At 49.8% G+C, this 27,332-nt stretch overlaps 2 long non-coding RNA genes and 1 pseudogene across 2 annotated transcripts; 1 reads left to right on the top strand and 2 right to left on the bottom strand.

Annotated features, from left to right (window-relative positions):
- Positions 1 to 10,697: 10,697 nt before the first annotated feature.
- LOC136453358 (uncharacterized) lies at positions 10,698 to 11,761 on the bottom strand. The gene is made up of 4 exons (XR_010759017.1): positions 11,720 to 11,761; positions 11,551 to 11,643; positions 11,228 to 11,446; positions 10,698 to 11,123 (listed from the first exon to the last, which is right to left on the bottom strand). It is a non-coding gene; the product is annotated as an uncharacterized lncRNA (long non-coding RNA).
- A 130-nt stretch (positions 11,762 to 11,891) lies between these two features.
- Positions 11,892 to 18,439, bottom strand: LOC136453359 (uncharacterized). The gene is made up of 3 exons (XR_010759018.1): positions 18,259 to 18,439; positions 12,076 to 12,204; positions 11,892 to 11,967 (listed from the first exon to the last, which is right to left on the bottom strand). It is a non-coding gene; the product is annotated as an uncharacterized lncRNA (long non-coding RNA).
- A 1,703-nt stretch (positions 18,440 to 20,142) lies between these two features.
- LOC136455261 (receptor-like serine/threonine-protein kinase SD1-8) lies at positions 20,143 to 26,747 on the top strand (annotated as a pseudogene).
- The last annotated feature ends 585 nt before the right edge of the window (positions 26,748 to 27,332 follow it).

The following is a 27,332-nucleotide window of genomic DNA, read 5'->3' as shown; positions in this document are numbered from 1 at the left end:
GGATCGCCATGAACTTGGCGTAGCACGGGCGCCCCAAGATGGCGTGGTAAGCCCCCTTGAATTCAACTACCTCGAAGGTGAGGGCTTCCTTACGGTAGTTGGAAGGGGTGCCAAAGCAGACGGGTAAGTCGATGCGTCCGAGGGGTCATGTGCGCTTCCCTGGCACGACGCCGTGGAAGGGCGCGGAACCACCCCGAAGCCGTGATTGGTCGAGCTCCAGGAGCTCCAGAGTGTTGGCGTAGAGGATGTTGAGGCCGCTGCCTCCGTCCATGAGTACTTTGGTGAGCCGGGTGTTGCCGATGATCGGGTCGACGACCAGTGGGTACTGCCCGGGGTTTGGAACGTAATCAGGGTGGTCATCCCGGTCAAAGGTGATTGCTTCCCGAGACCAATCGAGGTACCGGGGGGTGGCTACCCTGACCGAGAAGACCTCCCGGCGTTCCCTCTTTCGCTGGCGCGCCATGAGGCATGCCGATGGTCCGCCAAAGATCATGAAAGCATTGCGTACCTCGGGAAACCCATCATCTTTATCACCGTCCCTTTCGCCGGCGCCCCTTTTCCTGGCCTCATCGTCGTCGGGGAGCCCGAGCCTGGCGTAGTAACGCCAGAGCATGGTGCATTCCTCGAGGGCATGCTTCACCGGGCCTTGATGGTAAGGACAGGGCTTCTTTAGCATGTCGTCAAATAGCCCGGGGCCGCGGGGGCCTCGGGGATTCCTGCGATCTGTTGTGGCGACGTGAACGGCCTCGAGGACCTCCTGCTTTCCCGGGCGGCCCTTCTTCTTTCTCTTAGGGACGCGGGTGGGCGAGGCCTCGGGGGCCTCGTCCTTCTGCTTCCCCTTGGCGTCGTTGTTGGGGAAGATGGCCCCCACCGCCTCTTAGCCCGAGGCGAAGTTGGTGGCGATGTCGAGGAGCGCGGCGGCAGAGCGCGGGACGTTGCGCCCTAACTCTCGGACCAAGTCCCGACAAGTGGTGCCGGAGAGGAAAGCCTGGACGATCTCCGAGTCACCGACGCTGGGTAGCTCGGTGCACTGTTTGGAGAAGCGCTGGATGAAGTCTCGGAGAGACTCGTCCGGCTTCTGGCGGCAGTTCTTGAGATCCCAGGAATTCCCAGGGCGCACGTAAGTGCCCTGGAAGTTCCCGACGAAGATCCTAACCAAGTCGCGCCAGTCGTGGATTTGCGAGGGGGGGAGATGCTCAAGCCAGGCTCGCGCCGAGTCCGTCAAGAGTAAAGGGAGATTGCGGATGATGAGCAGATCATCGTCCGCGCCACCCAGCTGACAAGCCAGGCGATAATCGGCTAGCCATAGCTCAGGGTTCGTCTCGCCGCTATACTTGGTGAGGTTGGCCGGCTGTCGGAACCGGGCGGGGAAAGGAGCAACGCGGATGGCCCTGCTGAAGACCCGAGGTCCTGGCGGCTCAGGGGAGGGGCTGCGGTCCTCACCACTATCGTAGCGACCGCCTCGGTGCGGGTGGTAGCCTCGGGCGGCTCCGTCGTCGTGGCGCCGTCGCCTGCCAACTACCTCGTGGTCGCCTTGTACCTCGCGTTGGTGTCCAGGTCGGTCGCGCACCGAGGGGGCCCTGTTGACCGTCGGCGCGCGAGCGGGCTCGGGACGGATCGAGGCATCCTGGCCTTGGCGAGGTCGTGCCGTGGGTTGCTCCGAAGTGCCTCCGCGCCGGCGGGAGGCGGAACTTTCGGCTTGCTGCACTGCTGCGGTCTCGAGGAGGTCGCGGAGCTCTCCGCGGACCCGTCGCCCTTCGGTGGTGGAGGGCTCGGGCATCGCTCGGATCAGCATCGCAGCAGCTGCGACATTCTGGCTAGCGCGGTTAAATATTGGGGGTGGCTCTCCGCCCTCGTTGTCGTTGATGCGGTGATGAACATCGCGGGCCCGCCCTCGGGCTCCTCCGCCCTCACCGCGCCCTCGCTGCTCCTGCTCGAGAGTGTCCCAGAGCTATTGCAGAAGGAGTCGGTCCTGTTCGACCTTGGCCTGAAGCTCACGGAGCTGCTCCAGGTCTGGGCGACGATGCCCCCCGTGGACGAGATTCTCGTTCCGTGCCGCCGGGGCTACGAGACGCGGAGGCGTGGCACCACCCGTCCCCACCCGGGGCGGTGAATGAGTGCCTGTCCCTTCTTCCTCTTCGCCCACCGTTGGCATCCCAAGCCCGACGTGGAAGCACTCACGGGATGGATCGTAAGTCCCTTCGTCGTCGGAGTCGGAATAGCCGAGGCAGTAGTCGCTTGCGGCCAAGAATTGGCGTAAAGCCCCAGGGTTGTAGAGTTCGGAGAAATCCACCCCGGGCCACGCCTCGTCCTCGTCCGAGGGGTCGGAGTGGGTGCTCAGGTCGAGAGCGAAGCGCTGGCGGCGTTCCGAGGGGTGCTCGTGAGCGGCAGCGTAAGCGTAGGCGTAGGAGGTGGCGGCATTTCTCAACCCAAAGGGGTATGGGAACAGGGCCGTCTCCAGATTCTGCCCCGCCGAGGTCGGTTCTTCAGGGAGTGGCGGAGCGGGGTTAGATGACTGGGCATCGTCGTAAGCCCCCGGCGATTTTCCTTTGTCCAGGCTCAGGTCAGACAGGTCCCCAGTCAGGGACCCCGTACCAACAGCTGGTCACAGGATATCGGCGGGGAGTGTCGTGCTGCCCCGGGCTTGCGTAGCGTCGGGGTGGCCTTGCTCGCGCCGTGCCCGGCGAGCGTGGCGAGAGCGGCCGCCCGGACGCCGCCTACGCCTGGGCTGCCGGGGCGCGACTTCGTCGTCGGACGGTGGGGTTCGAGGAGTGAGGAGCACCATGTCGTACTCGTGCCCTAGAGACATGAACTCTAGGCTCCCGAACCAAACTATGGTGCCGAGGCGCAATGGTCGTATGTGGTCTGCCATCCGGAACTTGCTAGGATGACGAAGCTGACACGCAGAGTCCCCTACCTGGCGCGCCAACTGTCGGTGTTTTGGAACCGGGGGTCCCTCAACCAACGAGTGAATTTGTACTGCGTGTCCCTAATTCCGGATGGTGATGCAAAGAGACACAAGGTTTATACTGGTTCGGGCAGTCGAGGCCCTACGTCCAGTCTGAGAGATTGATCTTGTATTCCTTGCACCGGAGTGCTCGTGGTAGGGGGTTACAAGCTGAGTGAGAGAGGGAGCTAGCCCCAGGTCTCGGCGAGGGTGGTGCGAACTGCTTGGGACGTTGCTCCCAAGCAGCGTGGAAGTGCGTGATTCTATCGGTGTGTTTGTCCTTCCGCCCCCCAGAAATGGCCCTGGCTACCTCCTTTTATAGTTACAAGGAGGAAGCGAGAGGTACATGAGAAGGCTACTATTTGCTGACGTATTCCGCTCCCTGAAGCAGTATGGCGTCGTGGGAGTTCCAGTCGATGTCTAGTCGGTATGGTCTTCAAGGCTGACGACATGCTGCGCTCTTGTACTTTTGTTGACTTGGTGAAATGCCGAGGCCTGGTGGCTGCTGTAGTAGGCTGTGTCGAGACCTATCGCGCTGAGGCCGAGACCCACTGTGCTGAGGCCTGCTGTGCCGAGGCCTTTAGCGGGTGACAATGTGAGGTCTGGGCGGCCATCGCCGATAGTTGATTTGGGTGGAACAGTGCCGAACATGCGTCTACAGGATACGGTGCCCTGTATCGTCAGTAAGGGATGGTAAAAAGGCGATTTGACCGTTGTCCTGTCGCGGCATACTGCCGATCGTGACTTTCGTAGTGAGGGCAGCTGGGTGCATTAATTGGATGCGATAGCCTGCCAGAGTGACTTTTGAGGTGGAGGTGACGAGATTGCGGGACGAGCCCAGCCTCGGGCGAGGCGGAGCATGGCCAGTTCGCCCGAGGCCCTACCGGGAGTCTCGGGCGAGGCGGAATCCGAGGCTCATCGGGGGTCTCGAGCGGGGCGGAGCGGTCGGTTCGCTGGCCCCGAGGTCACAGGAACCCAGTTCCGACTCCCCACGTCGTGTCCGTCCTTGGTGCAGGAGTTTAGGCAGCACAGTAGCCGGTAACCCTTGCACAGTCCCGTCGTGGATGGCAGGGTGCTGACGTGACGGACGTCTGGTCAGTGACATGCTGGTCGTACTCGGTCTTGTGCGTCGTGGGGCTCCAGTACGGCTTGATGCAGGACATGGCGGGCGACGTGCGGGTTGCCGTGTAATGACGTCGTAGGGGGCAGCGGCTATACCGAGGCCGAGCCATCGCGGGGGGCTCGGTGGTCATGGACCCTCAGGCTGCCGAGCCCGTGAAGCAAACTGTCGAGGTCCTTGGGGGGAGTTACTGGCCTTGGGTACTGATTCCGAGGCTATAGTAGCCCAGATGTGGCTCCCCACGCTGCATTGTCCTCGGTGCAGGAGTTGGCAGCATAGTGAGGCATGGGCGTCACGGTGGTTAGTGCAGTGGCGGGTAACCCCTGCCCAGTCCTGCCTCCTGTCCCATCGGCCATTCTGCTGTACTGTGCCGGGCGTGCGGCTGTTGTCAGGGGCAGCAGTTGGCTGAGTTGTCGTGACACGACGTTTTGCCAAAGGGACGGGAGAAGGAAGAGGTGACGGAGTGCTGCCGAGTCCGCCTTGCGCGAGACAGAGGGTCGGTGGCCCGGCCGAGGCCTTTGACGGGGAATCGGCCGAGGCTCGTGGTGAGGGGCCTCGGGCGAAGCGGAGGGTCGGCCGAGGCTCGCGGCGATGGGGCCTCGGGCGAGTCGGACAATCGGCCGAGGCCAGCAGCGTTTAGCTGGTTTCGATCTTTACGAAGTCTAAGCAGTCGTTTTTTGGATCTTGCTTAGGGTACCCCTTCTCACGGTATCCGACACATACTGTTACAGTGAGCATCCCTACAGCCGCATGGCAAAAAAAAACAGAGAGAGAATTGATGCACACGTTGCGCTCCTGGCCTTTAGGCCTCTCATACAGCACAACACGTTGCACTCCTGTAACAGCAATACACTCATACGCCACCTGTAGTCTGTGGTACTTCAGCTAAACTCCAAAATACTACTCCTACACAGTACACACCTACACCGTATACATACAGGGTTGGGGGCCCTTACGGCTCAGGGGCCTAGGGCAGCTGCCCCTCTCGCCCGCCCCCAGGGCCGGGCCTGCCAGGGTGGCATGCATAGCCTGCATCAACTAGGTAGAACTTGCCTACAACATCAACAGGGACTGTAATCAGTTTATGATTGCTCTAATAACACAACAATAACACATGCTATTGACAATTCAGTTACCTTTTGGTACACTCAACCAATCCTATCTCTCAATAGCATCAGCTAGGATCAAAGCATCACGTGCTGATCCCTCACAACCAGCCAAGATATAGGTGAATTTCAGGTCAAAGTCCACAGCAGCCATTATATTTTGAGTTGGGTTACTCTTCCTACCCCTGAAGGCAGCCTACATGTGTCTAGGCACCCTAGCCAACACATGGGTGCCATCAATAGCCCCAATGTAGTCCTAAAGTACATTTCATTAGAACAAATTAGGTGTATGTGACTTAGATTGTCTACATTGACTAAAGGCAAAAAAAGGTTTAGTACCTTGAAATATGGGTTCCATCTGTGGCTCCCAAAAATCTTAGGGTGGGTCTCAAGGCCAGGTGGTTTGATCATCTCACTCCTAAGCTCCCCAACAGCATACAACACTTGGTGGAAATAGCGGTGCACAGTCTCTATGGACCTTCTAAAACTCTGGTGGACCACCCTAAACCTTTGGTTGTGTCCAACTACATGGAGGAAATTTGAAACTTGTTCCCCAACACTTGCATTTATACTTTCAAGCACAAGACCCCTCTGCCTGAACAGATTACAGAGAGCAAAGAAAGGGGCCCTACTCATCCTTAACATGGCAATGCACTCCTTATCAGTGGAGTTGTAAATCAAGTCTAAGTTCTTCCTCCGATGCTCATCTGCTATAGCCCTAGGACCATACACTATGGGTTCATCCTCACCCCTCAGTCTCTTAACTCTAGAAAATAGAAAAGCCACCATGACCACAACCATTGTTGTAGCCTGACTGGCCATGGCAGAGCGTTGGCTAGCTAGATCCATCTCCATTCAGTTATTAGAGACATGTTTTAGTAATTAGGCATGCCATTGCTGGCCTCAAATTGAACTGTATTCATATAAACATGGACATAAACTAGCAGGAATGACTGCTTCTATCAAAAGAAGCCACCCAGAACCTACTAACAGCATCATCAACTAGTATAAACACTGCAAAGCATCACATGTACACCGTATCAAAATGAACGAATGAACAATAAACCCTAGCCGACCAAGAACCGCATAAATTATAGCAAATCGACCACAAAAGTACTAGCAGACTACTTCAAATCATCAGATCCACAACATTCACACCTCGATGGCCAAGGATTTGCACATGGCCACCTCAAATCTCAATATTTAGATCATCTAGCTCCACAGTAAACGAGATCCACGCGAGGTAAGGTCCAAGAAGGGATATCACCTTTCTACGAGCGATGAGGAGGGACAGGAAGAAGAGGTGAGGCGAAGAGGTCTAGGCAAACAAACACCACCGCACCCAAGCCAGAGAGGAGGAAGAAGAACCAGAGATGTGGAAGAAGAGGGGTCCCGCTGAAGGGTCGAGATGGCGACTAGAGGGGGGGTGAATAGTCTTTTCTAAAACTTAATCACGTCGGCTAACCAATACAAATGCGGAATTAAAACTATCGGTCTAGCCAAGACTATACCCCACTATATATGTTCACTAGCACCTTGCAAAGATAACAATTATGCAACAAAGGTGCCGGGCTAGTTAGAGCTCTCCTAACCAATTCTATAAGCAAGGTCACATAAACCTATGCCGCTAGTACTTTAAGCAACAAGGGAGCTCCTACACTTGCTAGTAAGCAAAAGCACAAAGCTAACTAAGCTCACTAGCAAGGCTCAATAACAAGGCGACCAATGTCAAATTAGAGAGCGCAATTACTTAGCTACACAAACTAAGTAATGTGACTAACAAGGTTATACAAATCAAATTAGCCACGCAAGGGAGCTACTTCTATGCTACACAAGCATGAAGGTAACTAGCAAGCTACACAAGCTAACTAATTATAAAAGCAACAACACAAGCTTAATGTATATGAAAGTAAACGCAAGCTTGTGTAACGGGGATGCAAACCAATGGGAAGAACAAGGTTGACACGATGATTTTTCTCCCGAGGTTCACGTGTTTGCCAACACGCTAGTCCCCGTTGTGTCGACCGCTCACTTGGTGGTTCGGCGGCTAATTAGCATCACCCACTAAGCCCGCACGTTGGGTGCCGCAAGAACCTACCCCTTGAGTGAGGGTAGCTCAATGACACACTTTACTAAAGTTGCTCTTCGCGACTCCCGCGGGGCGAGCACAAGTGCCCCTCACAAGCACTTCTCCGGAGCGCCGCACAAGCTTCTTGCGCGCTTCGACGGAGACCACCACCAAGCCGTCTAGGAGGTGGCAACCTCCAAGAGTAACAAGCACCACCGGCTTGCAACTCGATCACCTAGTGCCACTCGATGCAACCTCACAATGCAATCGCACTAGAATCGCTCACTCACACAATCGAATGATCACTATCAAGTATATGTGTGATGGAGGGCTCCCAAGCACTCACAAGCATGGACACTAAGTCCCTTGAGGTGCTCCACACCAGCCATGGCCGAGGGCCACTTCTATTTATAGCCCCAAGGGCTAAACTAGCCGTTACCCCTTCACTGGGCAACGGTCGGGCCGACCGGACGCTCCGGTCGTGTTGACCGGACGCTGGACCTCAGCGTCTGGTCGCCCACAGACGACCACGTGTCCTGGTTCCAACGGTCACTTGACCTGACCGGACGCTCCAGCTTCAACTGACCGGACGCTGGACCCTCAGCGTCCGGTCGTTTCCAGTAAGCTCCCGAGCATGACCGGACGCGTCCGGTCGAACGCGATCGGACGCAGCCAGCGTCCGGTCACATTCTAGCTACTGCTACACTCCACGTCAGTGCGACCGAACGCAGCCTGCCAGCGTCCGGTGCATTCAGATCCAGCGTCCGGTCAGTTGACCGACGCCAGCATCTTCTCCATTCTCTTCACCCTTGCTCAAGTGTGCTAACCATAAGAATTTACATCCGGCGCAATAGAAAATAGGCATTCCATTTTCCCGAGAGAGGGACCCAAACCCATCTCACCCCTGCAAACACCCCCTCCTTTGTAAATGTGCCAACATCACCAAGTGTACACCACCATGTGTATGTGTGTTAGCATTTTCACAATCATTTCCCAAAGGATGTTAGCCACTCAACTTGCCACGCCACTCGATCCTAGCGACAATGCAAAGTTAGATCACTCGAGTGGCACTAGATGACCGATATGCAAACAAGTTTGCCCCTCTTGATAGTATGGCCATCTATCCTAAACCCGGTCATAAACTTCTCTACACACCTATGACCGGTGAAATGAAATGCCCTAGGTTATACCTTTGCCTTGCACATTCCATTCCATCTCCTTTAATGTCGATGCAACACATGCACCAACACGATCAACAATGATATGATCCACTTCATATCATCACATGATCATATTGGTTCATCGATCTTGACTCTACTTGCTCTTCACCGTTGCCATCGTCCATCGACGCCAAGTCTTGCTCAAGCTTCACCGCCACGCGGTCCATCACTCCAAAGCCTTCAACTTGCCCTTCACGCTTGCAACCGGTCCATCAAGCCAAGTCTTGTCTTGATCTTCTCCACCTTGATCACATGACTCAATGTCATGTCTCATGTGCATTTAAGCTCCTTCATCATCACATGTGTGAGCTTTGCAACATCTCCAAGCCATTTTCACCTCCATGGCATATGTTGCTCATACACATGTACCTGTGGACTAATCACCTGTGTATCTCACATAAACACAATTAGTCCACCTAAGTTGTCACTCAATTACCAAAACCAAACAAGGACCTTTCACCCGCGTGGCACCGGCCACCACCACCACCAGGCGAAGAAGAAGAAGGAGGCGGCGGACTGGAGCCCGAGACGTAGCAGCCACACCACCAGCACCACCTCCACCACAATGACGGTGGCGGGAGAACTCCCAAACCCTAAGGCCTGGGAGCGTCTACGATCGTGCCAACACCACCAAGCGGAGCGAGGAAGGAGAGTGGAGAGAGCGAGTGAGAGCGCCGCGGGGAGGAAGGGATGATAAATGGAGGCCAAAACCCTAGCGGTGCCACGCGCGGAGATTTCCCTACTCCCACCCGAGCCCGCGGGGGCCAACCGGTGGGAGGCCAAAATGGCCAATGCCGCGCTCGAGCGAGCCGAGCCCGGGAGGAACGTTCCCCCGAGGCCTGGCCAGGGCTGCTTTGATGGCCGTGCGGGCCGGGTTGGGGAGGGAGGCCGGGCAAACAAACACCCCCGGTTGCAACCCACGGGAGCAATGGCCCAGCTGGTTCAGGCAAACAAATGCACCCTAAATGATCGAGTGATTGATCGATCGATCGGTCCACGACCACTTGATGGAATCGGATCATGGATGGTGGGCGGTGGCCACCTTGTCGGCGACCCGAGGTTCTGGAAAATTAAGCACAGCCCCCATGACGTCCGGTGACAAGGAGAATACGTGTGCGGCCTACTCGGATTGGCCTCCGAGCCAACCGGCACGGTGCCTCCCTCTCCAATCCTAGACAGCATGATGGCGAATAAAGCTCATGTCATGTGTGCGGAGTTGCGGACTGATGATGGATTACTCTGCTGCGAGTCGAGGCCTCCGCTCTCCAGGGCAATCCCTCATGTCATGTGCGCGATCGAGAGGAAGGGTGGGGGCCAGTGGGATTCAGACTAAATAGTCATGGATGTCACTTGTGTTAAGAACATGATCAGTAAACAATATGTTAGTCTTCAATTTTTTAAAAAATATAATGCTATCAAGTGACATCACCAAAATGGGCTGAAGTTAAGGTCTTATTTGGATTTCATAAGAAAATGAGTAGAAAAATGAGAATGAGATCCAAACGATTGGATTCTAAAATAAGATTATACTTATTTGGAGAATCTTTCTCCACGAGATTTTCACTGTACAAAGGTAATGATCAGCGTGAGAGTGAGATTCAAAACACCTCTTTTTTTTTCTAAAATCTATAGTTTATATCATTATCTATAATCACTATAAGAATAAGATCGATATAGGATCTAAATTGTACTAGAGTCAAACCACACGGTGCAATTTGCGTGTATCACTTTGCTAGTTCTTTCAGCGATAACGACAACGAACTGGGTTGTTTATCACAAAAAAATCGAGTGGGACTAAAATCGGCAAAAGTAATCAAAGAGTTCGGAGGTGGGCTGGCCCACGCAGAGATAAGGAACGGCAGGCCCAAGAAGCTGGATTATCTCCTTCTCTATACTTATTTTGGCCCAGTCTTGGCACGACTAGGCCATCCAAAGTCGCACAACGTAGTTGGGCTGCAGGCTGCTCTGCCACCTCCATCCATTTCTTCTTTGAAAAAAGTCTATCTATAACATGATAATAACATCCCATGGTCCCCTCAACTACCATGAGAGTCCGATCTGTCTCCTCTACATCTTTATAATCGGATCTTTAGATTTGCTCATTTTTTAAAGGGTCTATCTAGACATCTGTTGACAGATTTGTCAACCTCAAATCTGTCAATTTTTTGACAAATCAAAGGATGACACATGTGTCAGGAAAAACTGACAGATATTACAAGAAAAAATCTGTCAAATTTGTATAACATGGGTCAATATCAAACAAGATCCAAAACCCGTTAACAATAGCACATCCAAAAATTATCAAACAATTAAAATCAGGTTCAATTCTCCGCCAGACGGCACGGTTGGATTAGCTCCGGATAACTCCCTCATCAAAGCTAATAACAGTGTCAACAGACCTAATAGTCGTGCCAAAAATCAGGTCCCTGGATTGCCAGGCAGAGAATGACGCCATCCCAATCAACTTGCACGATTGATGCGTGCTCAACAGTTGGAAACTAACTTGATCGTCAACGACTGGGACAACAAGCGAGCATTAGTCTTCTCTTGCTTTTATTTTCGTTCACTGCTGCCACAAGTGCATCCATGTACCCCAGTACGGGTCAACACACAAGGCTTTGTTGACCGAGACAGCTGCTCAAGCTGCTTCAATCAGCTGTTCCTGGTGATAAGTATGAACGGGGAGAGTTAGGAGGCAGGCCAGAATGCAGGAGACTCAACACAAGTGGATTGTCAGCAGTAAAAAAGAGGCGGCTAAGTCCGTACCCTCTCATCCACCACGGTGGTCCCGTGCGTGCTCGAGAGAGGAGAGAGGCGGATGTCCCACACGCGAACCGTGCACTGATGTTCAGTTAACTTTCTGAATGATCAGGTTCCGATGTGCCAACCTTAACATTGGTTAGATCAACCAAGCTTGAGGAAGCTCTTGAACTCTTGCATGTTCTCCTCTGTCGTCGGGTAGTGCCCGCTGTGAGGCCAAATAGCCTGTCACAAACATAGCAGATCTGCCTCACCATGACATCTAACAAACTGGTCAATGAAAAGTGCAACTGAATATTTGCTCAGAATGGTAGCAGATTGATAGATACCTTCAAAGTTCCATTCTCAACAACCAATCGCCCAACAGTAGAAGTGGACCCTCTGGCAAGGAAGCTAGAGTGTTGAAATGTTCCATTTTTCTTCTGTATTTGAAGTTACATGACAACATTACATGATGAACAGAGAAGTTTAGGATCAAAAGAAAATAGGAATGCTAACCTTCCAACAAGCATTGTAGGGCTCTCCTAGTATATTTCCTCCAGCAACATGAGGTTCTAAACTTCCTTTGTCCATCTGATCTTCAGACATTTTATCAAAGGGCCTCCGACAGAACAGAGCTTTGATGACTCCTCCTCTAGGCCTCTTTAGTGGGGGGCTTAAATTTTCTGGAGGCAGTATGTCAACAACTATGCAAGTAGTGTCATCTCTTAATCCCTTTGAAGTGAAAACTTCATACATAACAAGACCTGTGAATACAAGTCACAAAAAAAGACAAGACCTGTGAATACAGATAAAACCATAAAGCATGCCTTATTGACAAGGGATACACCAGGGATGAAAATAGGTAGTAGTACCTTAACAATTTGATTAGCAGCAGCTTCAGCTGGTAGACCCTTGGTGTAGTTTAGAGCCTCATGAAAGCGCAGTGCATCCCACTCACCATCACTGCTAATGACAAAGTTGTGCCCACCAGTAATGGACAACTGCAATAATGTAGGCATCAAACCTCAGATCATTTGATTTGGATTGGCGGCCTTAAGCTGAGATACCATCGATCTTTATGATTGGTCTCCGCTACTATCTAATAATACGCACCACTGCACTTATAGACCTATAGACCTTGAAAGACACAATCGACCTGACCAGCATCTGAGTGGACCAATCTGAATAATGACCACAAAGAAATTATCATTAAAATTAGAACCTGTCCACTCACATGAGTATACCTAAATGGGCATCTAACTTTTACAATGCAACACACAAAACTAAAAAAAACCAAACCAAATGGTCGCACCTACAGCCAATCTTAGACATACTAAATTCAGAGAAATATACTCTTACACATTCAGAGCAAATGACATTCAATTGTCCGAGCAACCATTTTCTCAAAAGGACATGGGCAAATATAGAAAAAGACAACAATCGAAAAATAGAAATCTGAAATCAATCAGTTTTAAACGACAGATCATACAAAAAAACAAATTCTCAAAAATGAATAACAAATTAACATGATTGCTGAAAGCATTCATCATCTCATCAAGTCATCAACAATACACATCCTGCTCACTCTTTTGGTCCCTAAAAAAGCAAAAAAACACAAAGCTAACTAACCAATGATTGAAGGCTTGAAGCAAGCAAAAAATGCAACTGAAGTAGCAGAAGCACAAGTACATGGGTAACTCAGCCATTCAACAGCGCAAAAAACCAATAATCTAACAAAAGAAAAACACACAAAACAAAGAAGAGACAAGTAGAGACATACTCAACTCTAAACATCACAAAACACAAAAAAAATCCCCAAAATCTACAACACACCAGTCTACAAAATCAAATACACACTCTGAACATCAATTGAGCTAAAAAAACCTGACATCTACCACAATCAACTCAACTCAGCTAAATTCACATTACAAATCATAATAACACAAAATCATAATTGCTCAAAAACATCCTCAGAACTAATAAAACTACTCCAACACATAGAAATCACGATTGCTGAAAAAAACATCAGAAACAAAATGATAATAGGCATTCAACAACCAATCTGAACACTAGAAGAATACTACTACTAGAGAGCAAAAAATAAAACAATACTTAGATCACCACATCCAAACAATCCCTTTATTGCTCCCTCACACATCACACAATCACCACATTAAGAACTAAATCAATCAACTATAAAAACACTCTACGCAGACACATGCTCTAATCAACTACTCAAATGCACACTTTAAACATCAACTGAACCCAAAAAAACTATGACAACTAAATATAAAAAACTACTTAGCACAAAAAAAATACAACTAACCATAATCAAATACAGAAGCTTCACCTTTAAGAAGCAACCTACAAAAAAATCTCAACCTAACCTAAAAATCACAAAACAAACAATCTACAAAACTCATCTAAAAAATTAGAGACAAAGAAGAAACAGGCAAGCAAAGGCATACTCAGATCAAACATCAGAAATACAAAAAACCAAAAAAATAAAAAACACAAACACACACATAGAGAGACACACACAAGCGCTCTCACACACACAAAGAGAGAGAGAGAGAGAGAGAGAGACACACACACACACACACACACACACACACAACCACACAAACAAACACACAGATGCACTCACACTTAACCCCCCCCCCCAAGGTAGCACCCATACATAGAAACACTCACACACTAAAAAAACTCACATACACCCACACACATAGAATATAAAAGTTAGATAAATATTGCCCTAATACATCACCCAACTTTTTCAATTTTGATTGACAAAAAAGTAACACTATCAGGTATGACCGAAAAGAAAGAAAAGGGCACGGCCATACAAAGCTATGGCAACAACTACATGTTTTAACAAACGTTGACTATTCACAATTACTTATTTTACAAAAGATCAGTAGTATGATTAGCTACATCAGCAAACACTATCTTAGTAGGCCATAGCAGTGGGCCGAACTTAAAATATGTGCCATTGCAAAATGTTCCCTGATCCATATAGCACACACAAAAAGTTTGGCAACTACGCTATTGAAACAACTATATCGCCACAGTACATGTGCCCTGATCCGTCCTAGGGAACTCAAAACACACATAGGCAACTCAAAACTTAACTGGACAGATACCTCCCGATGACTGTCTGCTTGCAAGACAATGACTACACCTAATCAGCTACAACTACAAGTGCAATAGAAACCAGATGACAATGTAACCACACAAGGTGCATCTCGCACATCAATGAAATAGGTAACTATGAAATGCCAAAGACCATAACACCTGAGTGTGTGTGCTTTTGATTTAAAAGGGTCTACCAAACACCTAATCCGTCCCAAGCCCTGGTAAAGGAGAAGGGTTGTGTTAGGCGTGGCGAGCCAATGTAAAAACCTAGCCACTTAAATGGAGATGAAACCCGAAAGTAAATCGTTGGGGCGTAACCCTCTTAGCGACGCGCCATATCGGAACCCGGGTATGGTGTTAAATGGGCAAGGGCCGGGTCGTCACCCCCGTGACGCGCCGTGTCGTGATCTGGGCATGGTGTCAAGTAACCAAGGATCGGGTCGTCGTTTCCTTAGTGGCGCGCTACATCGGCGCCCGGGTGTAGTGAAAAATGAGCAAGGGTCTTTGCATCAGAGTCGACGGGTGCGAAGGGTAAGGAAGCTAGTCGAACCAACTAGGATCCGTTTAGGTAGTTGGAATGTAGGGTCACTTACAGGTAAGTTAAGAGAATTAGTTGATACCGCGACTAGGAGGCGTGTAAATATATTATGCGTTCAAGAGACTAAATGGAAGGGTCAGAAGGCGAAGGAGGTGGACAATACAGGTTTCAAGCTTTGGTACACAGGGACAGTTGCGAATAGAAATGGAGTAGGAGTTTTGATTGATAAGAGCCTCAAGAATGGTGTGGTGGGAGTGAGAAGGCAAGGAGATAGGATTATCTTAGTCAAGCTTGTCGTTGGTGATATGGTCTTGAACGTAATTAGTGCGTATGCCCCCCAAGTAGGCCTCGACAAGAGTGCTAAGAGACAGTTCTGGAAAGACTTAGATGGTCTGGTTAGAGCTATACCTAGTAGTGAGAAGCTTTTTATAGGAGGAGATCTTAATGGGCATGTAGGTACTACAAGCGCAGGTTTCGAGGCAGTTCATGGAGGTTTTGGGTATGGTAGTAGGAATCAGGAGGGGGAAGGAAGTTCTGGACTTCGTGGTAGCTTTTGACCTGATGATAGCCAACACTTTCTTTAGAAAGAGAGAATCTCATCTAGTGACCTTCAGTAGCGGACAACACTGTAGCCAGATTGACTTTGTCCTCGTAAAAAGAAAGGACAAACGAGCATGCTTGGATTGCAAGGTGATACCAGGGGAGTGTGTTGTTTCTCAACATAAGCTTTTGGTGGCAGATTTTCGTTTTCAGGTGCGTGCCCATAGGGATAAACAAGCTAAGATTGAAAGAACAAAGTGGTGGAAACTGAAAGGGGAGACGTCAGAGGTATTTAGGGAAAGGGTTATCAAAGAGGGCTCTTGGAAGGAAGAAGACGACATAAACAATATGTGGGACAAGATGGCAACCAACATTCGGAAGATAGCCTCAGAGGTGTGTGGAGTAACCAAAGGAAGGGGATGCGAGGCTAAAGATACTTGGTGGTGGAACGAGGAAGTCCAAATGGCTATTAAGGAGAAGAAAGAATGCTATAGACGCTTGTACCATGACAGGAGTGTGGACAACATAGAGAAGTACAAGGTGGCAAAGAAGACTGCAAAGCGAGCTGTAAGTGTGGCAAAGGGTAGAGCGTACGAGGATCTTTACCAACATTTGAGTACGAAGGAAGGAGAGAAGGACATTTATAGGATGGCTAGGGTTCGTGAGAGAAAGACACGGGACTTTAACCAAGTTAAGTGCATTAAGGATGAAAGGGAGCATCTCTTGGTAAAGGAGGATGAGATCCGACATCGATGGCAAGAGTATTTTGACAAATTGTTCAATAGTGAGAATATGGACACAACCTTTTAGTTGGATGACTCTTTTGATGACACCAATAGGCGCTTTGTGCGGAGAATCCAAGAATCTGAGGTCAGAGAGGCGTTGAAAAGGATGAAAGGAGGTAAGGCGATGGGACCGGATGGTATCCCAATCGAGGTGTGGAGATGCCTCGGGGACATAGCTGTAGTATGGTTAACCAAGCTGTTCAACCATATTTTTCGATCGAACAGGATGCCTGATGAGTGGAGGAGAAGTATATTGGTACCGATCTACAAGAATAAAGGGGATATTCAAAGTTGTACAAATTACCGAGGAATTAAGTTGATGAGCCATACTATGAAGCTATGGGAGAGAGTTATCGAGCATCGCTTAAGAGCAATAACGCGGGTCTCTATGAACCAATTTGGTTTCATGCCCGGAAGGTCAACCATGGAAGCCATTTTCTTAATAAGACAAGTTATGGAGCGGTATAGGGAGAAGAAGAAGGACCTACATATGGTTTTTATTGACTTGGAGAAGGCTTATGATAAAATACCAAGGAATGTTATGTGGTAGGCTTTGGACAAACATAAAGTCCCAACGAAGTACGTCGGGCTCATTAAGGACATGTACAACAATGTTGTGACTAGAGTTCGAACAAGCGATGGAGACACGGATGACTTCCCGATTAGGATAGGACTACATCAAGGGTCAGCTTTGAGCCCTTATTTGTTTGCTTTAGTGATGGATGAGGTCACAAGGGACATACAAGGGGACATCTCTTGGTGTATGCTTTTCGCGGACGATGTAGTGCTAGTTGATGAAAGCCGGACAGGAGTGAATCAGAAACTGGAGTTATGGCGGGAGACTTTGGAGTCCAAAGGTTTTAGACTTAGTAGAACTAAAACTGAGTATATGAGATGTGACTTCGGCACTACTACTCGGGAGGAGGAAGATGTTAGTTTGGAAGGTCAAGTAGTGCCTAGGAAGGATACCTTTCGATATTTAGGATCAATGCTACAGAGGGACGGGGATATTGATGAAGATGTTAGCCATAGAATCAAAGCAGGGTGGATGAAGTGGCGGCAAGCGTCTGGTGTCCTATGTGACAAAAGGGTACCACAGAAGCTAAAAGGCAAGTTTTATAGGACGGCGATTAGACCTGCTATGTTGTATGGTGCAGAATGTTGGCCTACGAAAAGACGACATATTCAACAGCTAAGTGTCGCGGAAATGCGTATGTTGCGTTGGATTTGCGGTCATACAAGAAGGGATCGAGTTCGGAACGATGATATACGTGAGAGATTAGGGGTAGCGCCAATTGAAGAAAAGCTTGTCCAACACCGGTTGAGATGGTTTGGACATGTGCAACGGAGACCTCCAGATGCACCGGTGCGTAGTGGAATCCTAAGTCAGGATAGTAACGTGAAGAGAGGCAGAGGAAGACCGAAGTTGACTTGGGTAGAGGCAATAAAAGGAGACTTGAAAGGATGGAATATACCCAAAGACTTAGCCTTAGATAGGAGTGCTTGGAAGACAGCTATTCACGTGCCTGAACCTTGATTGCTTCTGTTGGGTTTCAACTCTAGCCTACCCCAACTTGTTTGGGACTTAAAGGCTTTGTTGTTGTTGTTGTTGTTGTTGTTGTTGTACCAAACACCTAAAGAACCAACAGCTTTCAGAACTCTGAAGATTAAACTGACATATGATTACTGGAATCAGAAACACAGAACAAATATCTGCTGCAAAAAGAGGGTTCCCAGACGCACAAAAAATAGACAACTATAGCGCCTCAGACGACCCTCAGTATGGTGCTTCGATCCGTCCTAGAGAAGGGAAAGCTACAATCTCAAACACAAACAACCTACTCAACCCAACACCATTGGAATCCATCCCGATTGAGATCCTCACCAAAGTCTTGCTCCCCCGCCTCGACGTCGGCCGCACTCGTCAACGCCGCGGCCGCATCAACGAGCTGCCATTGAACCATCGCACCCACATCGGCACCCAAGCAAAGGCAGCACTCACAGCGGCAATAGCTCCTCTTATCAGCGGCAAAAAAGTACAGGAACAAGAAACTTACGAAGAACAGCGACAGATCCTTCAATCAGCAGTAGCTCCTCTGTGGCCGCTGGAACAGGGAAGCGGCGGCGACGACCGCGCCCCACCCACAGCTCACTGCGGCACAGGGCGAGCCGCCACGAGGATAGCACCCCACCCCCCAGCACCTGTCGCAGCTCAGGCGAAAGGCTGGCGAGGGCGCCCCTCCCCCACCCCACCACCACCACCGTCCGACGCGGCGCGGGAGAAAAGCGGTAGCGAGGACCTGAACGGCTTGAGCGACCGCGCACGGACAAGACGTGATTGGGGGAAAAGTCCGTGAAAAATAACAGGCTCACGGGTTCGATAGGCGCCGTTTTGGACCCGTTAGCGAGTGTATACGCCCGAGAAGCTACACGAATCCTAAAGCAAAAATGAAGGGCCCATAATTCAACAGATAAAAATCAGAAAAAAACTGTCAACAAATATATAGCATAAATCTTTTTTAAATTGTTAGATTTAATTTCCTGAACCCAGTTTTGAAGGCGTTTTTGGCTAACGTGTTCACGTCAGTCACGAGGGAGGTAAATTGAACTTCCGCAAAAGTTTAGAGGTTATTGGACTTTAAGAAATATTTTTTTTCAGAAAATTATCCAAGTAGTTTTCTGATAAAAATACGCATTTAAAATATTAAAAGCAAATTTAATCTTAGAAATTTTGTTTTTACTTAGAAAATTTTGAAACTTGTTTCTTTTTTTTAAAAAAATCATGCTCTGTGTTTTTCTGAGCTAGACACCGAAATATAGAGCATGATTCTAGAAAACGCATAAAGTCGGCATCCTGAGCACCTCCAAGTTGCCTTCCTGCTCGACCAATTGTCATGTTGTATTAATTACTAGTAGCTCGTAAGAGATGAGGTTATGGTGTATCCGCTGATTTCATTCTATAAACTAAACAAAAAAAAAGTAGTAGTTGAAAGACAGTACATGACTAGACCAATTGTCGATCTAGTTCTTTTGAATGATTCTGTGATTAGGTTCATAATTTCATCCAAAACGGGGGACTTTCGAAAAATATTGGCTTAGCTGCTGTATGCTGGGCTCTTTTGAGAGCTAGAAATCATATTTGTTTTATAGGAAGAACTCCTACTGAGATTGTTCTGCCTGTTGAAGAATGGAGCTGACATCTTCAAAGAAACGATGTTGCACTATCATCAGGAGGGAGAAGCCAAGGATCATGAACTAGCGCTGATTGCAACTGGAGGAGCGATGGCCTGGAGTCCTTTGCAATGTTGTTTGTGTTGGACATTAGTTTAGCCTAGGCTTTCGGTTTAATTTGTGTTGCTTTGCCTGTATGTGGCGTCCTGGACTTTGTCGTGTTGGTTATGTTCGTTGTGTCATGTGTCTGATGTGTGGAGGGGACGCGGCGCGGACCAGCAGTAGCTGTTAAGCTGAGCGTGCTAGGAGGTAAGGAAGCCCTGTGTTCTCTGCTCTGTTTTTTCTAGTTGTCGGTTCTAGTTCCTGTTTGCTTTCATTGGAAAGCGCTTGCGTGCTATAGACTCCATAGTTTCGTTGCTTCTGGTAATGAAATTCGGGCGTGCCTCGGTGAAGAAAAAATGATTTACTTCTGGAAGACAGTTTGGAATTTTGAAATTGAATGGGCTTTTGGTAACTGAATTTACTTCTGAAACCCACATGCAATAGTGATGCAGAAACATCTGAGGCACAAAAGGCGCCCTCGGTTCCTTGTCCAAGTGTCCAGAGATAAGCAGCCCCGCCCCCCCCCCCCCTCCCCCCCCCACCCCCCCCCCCCCCCCCACACACACACACCCCACCCCACCTGGCCAGTGCCCGCCACTACACACTCCACGACATTCACCACCACCCTATCCGGCTATCCCTGGGATTATTTCCAAAGCGGCAACGTGCATGACAGACGCCACTCGCGGTACCGACGCGGTTGCGGTGGCACAGGGACTGGCGGCCCATCGTCGTCGTCCGCGCCGAGCAATGGCGTCCCCACTCCTCTGCGTCCTCCTCTACCTACTCCGCCACCTTGCGGCCTGCCACGCCGCAACCGCAAGGGACACCATCACGCCGGGCAGCCCGCTGGCGGCCAACGAGACGCTGGTCTCGGGCGGCGAGGGCAACTTCGCGCTGGGCTTCTTCACCCCGCCGGGCGCCAACAGCACCTACCTCGGCGTGTGGTACAACAAGGTCTCCCTCCGCACCGTCGTGTGGGTCGCCAACCGCGAGGCCCCGATCGCGGGCGCCGTCGGGGACAACCAGGGCGCCACGCTCTCCGTGTCCGCCGGCGGCACGCTCGCCATTGCCGCGGGGAACAAGACCGTCGTGTGGTCCGTCCAGCCGGCGTCCAGGCTGGCGAGCCCCACCGCCCAGATCCTCGACAACGGCAACCTGGTGCTCGCGGACGGCGTCGGCGGCGCCGTGGCGTGGGAGGGGTTCGACTACCCGACGGACACGATGCTCCCGGAGATGAAGGTGGGGATCGACTACGTGAAAAGGAAGAACAGGACGCTGACGTCGTGGAAGAGCCCGTCCGACCCCTCCCCGGGCCCCGTCGCCATGGTGACGGACACCAACGACGACCCCCAGGTGTTCATCTGGAACGGCGGCGAGTAAGTCTGGCGCTCCGGCCCCTGGGACGGCGTCCAGTTCACCGGCGTGCCGGACACCGCCACCTACTCCGGCTTCACCTTCAGCTTCTTAAACAATGCGCAGGAAGTAACTTACAGCTTCCAGGTACGTACTTATTAACAGACTAGGTAGGTAGGGTGTCCGTGCTGCTTCGGGATAACAATTTATACCAAAAACATACGGATCACACGATAAAATAATAATATTGTTAAATTAGCTGCTACAGGATAACAATTTATACTAAAAATACATGGATCACACGATAAGATAACAATACTGTTAAATTAAATACTAACGTTAAAGTAACATTTAATTCAAAAAGCAAAGTTTATGAATTTAACGCAATCACGGAGTGCGCGGCGTCGCAGGCTCACAAACTCTAGAACTTCCAGAAATTGGGTCGAATCCAACCTAGAGCCTTGGAACCCTGCATCTTTTTCTGAATGGGCTTCACTTTGGATGCGCCGGTAGCAATATCAACGATTTCTAGTCGATGGACCAAGTCGTATTGATCCCCATACAATGGCTCAGATAGGTAGATTTTGTTCTCCTTTTACTTGAATACACTTGTTCCACTGAAGCTTTCATTGAAATGTTTAGACACGAACAGTGTCTGATCACCGATGTCCCTCACCCTAGACCACTCCGACGTACGGTCGTGGAGGTTGCACTTGTAGATCGCGCTGCTGTAGGTGAAGCTCTGTGTCTCGTGGAACGTGCTCACCATGGCACCCACAATGTGCAGCTCACCGTTTAATTCCAGGTAGCTACGGTGGCAGAGCCCCGCAGGTGGCGACAGCGATGGCCGCAGTGTCGCGGTTGGAGTAGCGCCGGCGGCGTTGCTGCTGCAGACGGAGATTTCTCAAGTGCAGTCGATCGCCAAGAACTTATCTTGGCAGTGGACGATGGACCCCACGGAGAACTCTAGTTTGGTGTCGAGCAACGTCCATGCGCTGTCGACTCCAACCCGGCAGAACGCGACCTCCGTGGAGCACCCAAGCATGGCCATGGCCACGCACTCGCGGTCGGCGACGTCAGGCGGCGCTGAGAGCACGATCTCACGGAAGAACATGTCCCTCATGTCTTCTAGCTTGATGGCTCTGCCTGCGTCATCCGCGTCCCCATAGCCGTTGGTGGGATAGAGGACCCGCCGGCTGTGGACCCTAGACACGCGTTTCGATGAGGACGCCGCCGCGACGTGTTCGCCTATTGGCGGGAGCTCAATGCGAGGGGCACGGGCACCGGCGAATGGATTCAGCAGCGTCACGGACGCCGCCTCGTCCATGAGCGCCAGCCACCCACACGAGGATCCGCACGTCACCTTGCCGTGCACGTCGGGTAGCGTCTTGGACAAGACCTTCTTCTCCGGGACTCAGTAGAAGCCGACGCGGTCCAAGTCGGAATCGAACGGGAGCAGTAGGAGCGGTCCGAAGGTCGCGAACGGGACGACATCGCGCCATGGGGAGCAAGCGGATCGGAAGGACGTCGTGTCGTGACCTGACGCGAGACGCTGCCCGATGGACTCGAGGAGATCCTTTGGCAGGCCGGATCTCCAGTCAGAAAGAGGTAGGGACCTTCTCTTGGGATTGGGAGGCTGGGTCATGGAAGACAGATGATATCAACTATGGTTGACGCAAGAAACAACAAGCAAGGACGATAGAACACGTGAGCGTGAAACCAAATGAAAGGAGAAAAAAGTTGTCTCTTTTGCAAATACAAAGAGGGAAAGTAATTAAATGTAGGTAGATTTGACAAGGTTCTCAGAAATGCAAAGCTGTTCATTTTGTCTTAATTCTTTTTCTTTCTGTGTTAATTCTCTTTTCTTTTGTCCATTGCCATGTATGCTAGTGCATGCAAACATGCAATGTGTATATGGATAGCACAATAATTTTCTACTTTCTATTTTGCCGTGATTCCTCTATCACATGACATGCAATATTCGATCAAGGAGAATGGCACACTTCCTATTTTAGCCATATCAAAGAGATGTCGTGGGATCGTAGACGTGGCCAGACGGACGAACCAAAATAAATGTCGCACCAAAAAATATTCACATTTTATTTTTTTAGTCGTAGGAGATTATCTACAACGTAACAACACCTAGCTCCATTTGATTGCTTATTAGATGCAAGTAACCATCACATTGGACGACGATGCAGGTGCACAATGCGTCGATCATCTCGCATCTGGGTGTCGTGAGCACAGGTAACTACGGGCTGCAGCAGCGTTCGACGTGGGTGGAGGCGGCGCGGGCGTGGAACCTGTACTGGTACGCTCCCAAGGACCAGTGCGACGCGGTGTCTCCCTGCGGCCCCAACGGCGTGTGCGACACCAACAACATGCCCGTCTGCTCCTGCCTCCACGGGTTCACCCCGAAGACCCCCGCCGCGTGGGCGCTGCGGGACGGCCGCGACGGGTGCGTGCGGTCCACGCCGCTGGACTGCCGCGGCGGCACCGACGGCTTCATCACGGTGCGCCACGCCAAGGTGCCCGACACGGAGCGGAGCGCGGTGGACGGGAGCCTCACGCTGGAGCAGTGCCGCCAGGCGTGCCTCCGGAACTGCTCCTGCACCGCGTAAGCGAGCGCCAACGTCAGCATCGGCGCCGGCGGAGGCTGCGTCATGTGGACCACGGGGCTCACCGACCTGCGCGTACCCCGACCTCGGCCAGGACCTCTTCGTCCGCCTCGCCGCCGCGGATCTCGGTACGTACGAATCGAACGCCGCCCTGTTTATGTACTCCGTATTGCGTCGTTTACGTCCACCATGGTAGTACCATGCTTCGCTGCATGGGATCTCGTATATTCGCATCAATACCGTTGTTCAGTCCTTAGCAGCCAGAAACGTGGAATATGATCAGGTTCCTCGTTCCGGGAACATCCACGTTTCTGATTACGAAATATTTACGTTCTCACGTTATAAAATGATACTTACGTTCTCGTTCGTTCCTGTTTCACGTTCTCGTTCTCTCGTGGAAACATGGCTGCTAAGGTTCAGTCCGTCCAAAACAGAGTTGCCCCTGCCTTTTTCCGCGGATCGCCGTCGTCGGTGACCACTGTCCGGCAAAGAAGACGGCCAGAGGCACCGAGCAAGGCGTCCTGGTTCAGCCGATGGAGAGAGAGATGGAGGGAGGCCATGTGTTATCCGTTTTTATTGGAATGGGAGGGGCTGCTGCGAGATGCCGAATTGGTCACCGCGAGCGATCATCTTTACGCTTTACTTTAACCCGTCCTTGTTACAGTACCCTTCAATTCCTTTATCTCTAACAATGTGAGACGGTGAGATGCCGAGATCGTGCAATAATAGTGGAGAGGGAGAAAGGTAAGCAAAAAAAGAGCTTTTGTTGAGTGAGACAGCGGCCCCGTTGAGCGTCCCCTCGAGTACTTTCCAAAAGTAGAGCACTACCGAAAGCGGTAAGCTTTGGCTGCAACAAAAGCAAAAGGTCAATGATAATACGATAGGAACTGTTGCTTGTTGCTGGTTCGCTGTCGCTGCAGCTCAATAATACGTGCATCGCCTGAGGCACGTACGTAGACCCTTGACGTGCGACTTCACCGTGCAATAGCAATACCGTGCATCACGTGAGGCATGTATACCATTCGTTGCACAGCCTTCCAGTACCTGCCACCCGTGTACTGATGGGCTAGTCCGTTTCTCTTAATTAACGCTCATTTTCTGGACAACTAAAAAAAAAAATTGACCAAGGGAGAGACGTCCCCTGATTTTCGTCTTAAGAGATGGTGCCGTGACTCGAACCCGGGCTGGTTCAACCAACCGCTTCTTTGGCATGTTGTGCTGACCAGTTGCACCGTGAGAGTGTTGATAGAGGAATCAGACCATATTATTACGAGGATCAAGTCGTACTGATCAAATCATAATTACTAGAGGGAATTTACAAAACAAACAAACTTATTACTCAATTCGAGAAATAAAATGCAATTCAAAGGATGCTAAAAAACGCATAGACACATGCTCTAGCTTGCAACTTACTGGCAACACCATCTTCTTCTGCTACTTAGGCTGTTGTAATCGGGTTCAAAAACTAAAGCCAAAGTGTTCCCCGAATAGAACATGTAAAAGAGTTTCAAGTCGTCATCTGTCAAAAACAACTTAGATCTTTGTCAGCTAGATAGATCAACAACTCACCGCTATACCTATTAATAAAAAGGATCTAAGATATCTATCCCTTGTTCAAATGTTGTTTAAGACCTAGCTCCATGTGAACTACAACTACCCTCCATATAGTAACCATCAATGTTTTAAATCTACGGCTAGCACTGCTGCTATAGTGGTTTGAGATAGATCAAGGTATTTGTGTCCATGTACAATTTATCGTCTATAGCCCACTATATAACTCTACTATTGGAGAGGTCATTTGCTAAAAGCCATGGTTGGAGATTTAAATGGTTTCTGGCTTACTACAAAAATAGTAAGTCATATCTCCATTCTAATTCTCTTTGATATTTTTTAGAATGGTACTTTTTTAAAGAAGCATATGAAGATTTTTATATTTAGAGGAAGCTTTAGTCGCTAAACTATTTATGAAAATTTAACCCCTTATTAACTAGAAATTTATAAGTGTTGTTGTGCTTAGTACCCCAGTAACCTTTGCATGTTTAATGTGTGCTATATTATACAAAGTTGGGTATTAGGATTTTAGAGGATGATTACCCAACCAAATATTTTTCACGAAATATGATTTGATGCCAACCTAAAAACACAGGCTAAAAAGGCCTCTTTAACACCCATGAAACTCATAATAAAAGGAGAATCGCTTGTCTTTATACCACTATTCGTCTAAACGGCCGTTTAGCCCATTTAAACACCATGTAAATGGCTAAACGGTAGGTGACCGACTGTTCACCGTTTAACGTTTAGAAAAACATTGCTTTATACAAAATGCTCAAGATATCTTATCTTTAACAAATTTGTCTTTTAAAAGCTCTTGTCAAACCCTTTATTCATTATGCAACTTGAAAAGTCATTTACTCAAGACACATTTATCTTATCTTGTATAACTAAGTTTCAAATCTCTGTTCCCTTGTTTCTTGCGTCGATATAAAATAGACCATTTATTAATTAGCCTGCATTTGGTGCCTCCACGGCGCGCATCCGCAAGCAGGGAAGGTGGGCGCGGGTCACGGTTCCACCATGCTGGGCTCGGGATGGGCGCAGTTCCGGACACCGGCGCTGGTTGGGAACGGGACGAAGTCGTGGGATGTGATGCGGGCATGGGGGCGCGGGAGCTGCGTCCGAATGCGCCTGGGACTAGACATCCGAGCGCTAACCTTACCGTAAGGAAAACTGCCTTGACAATAAAAAAAGAAGGAGAGAAAATAAACCACTAACATACGTGAAGACGAGGACGACGGCGGCAGGAACTGCATCCGGACCTACTCTGCCGCTCGCTCCCCCATCGCCACACCGGCTCCCGCGACCGCGCGCAAGCTTCCCGCCGCCCCCGCCCACCCGTGCTCCCTCCCTCCCTCAGTCCCTCCCCCTTCGCGAGCTCCATGCGACCCCACACTCCCCAACGACCTAGCTCCCGTGCTCCCGACCGGAGACGAGGACGATGGCAGCGGCTCCGACGAGGTAGGTAAGTCTTTCTCTTGATCTGAGCCCTCCTCCTCCTCTGGATCTGAGGGACGCGGCGGTGACTAGGGTTCCGGTGAGCTCTGGGGTCCTGCCCTGCTCCCTCCGGCGAGCTCGGAGGTGACGGGACAGGGCTGGAGCAGCCTGCACTTCGAACCCATCTCCTTGTTCCGTACGCCCTTTTGTTGTTTTCTCCGTGTTGCAATGGGTTTTTTTATGTTGCAAGAGATGGTTTTTGACAGTTGCAATGAGATTTTTGTGTTGTTGCAACAGATGGTTTCTGAATGGTCCCATTTGCCATGGTTCATGGTTGATTTTGCGATGTTGCAGTATATATTTTCGATGTTGCAGCACATAATTTTTGATGTTGCAGTACATAATTTTCGATTTTACAACATATAATTTTTCGATGTTGCAGTACATATTTTTCGATGTTGCATGACATGTTTTTCGATGTTGCAGTACGTGTTTTTGCGACATTGCATCACATAATTTTTGATGTTGCAGTTCATATTTTTCGATGTTGTATTATATATTTTTGCGATGTTGCAGTATTTATATGCCGATGTTGCGCTACATAATTTTTCATATGTTTGCAATGTTGCACTTTAAAGTGTTTTCGTGCTCTTGGGACAGGGTGTACGGTTGGGGAACAGGGTGACGCGGGGGTGGGCGGGTTTGAGAAGTGGGGAGCGGCGTTCCATTCTATTCCCGTGGAGGAGGGGGCGGGTTTAGGAAGGATGCGGCGTTCGGACTTGTCTCGCGCACCGGATATCCAGGCGCTAGGATTACCGTTCCTATATGGAATATCGGAAGAAAAAAATAAATCGCAGGAAAATCTGTGTTCACGGATTCATCTCCGCTTCATT

The sequence above is a fragment of the Miscanthus floridulus genome, chromosome 5, assembly GCF_019320115.1.
Source record: "Miscanthus floridulus cultivar M001 chromosome 5, ASM1932011v1, whole genome shotgun sequence".
In the NCBI taxonomy this organism is placed as follows: domain Eukaryota; kingdom Viridiplantae; phylum Streptophyta; class Magnoliopsida; order Poales; family Poaceae; genus Miscanthus; species Miscanthus floridulus.
This window is presented reverse-complemented; position numbering and strand designations above follow the sequence as displayed.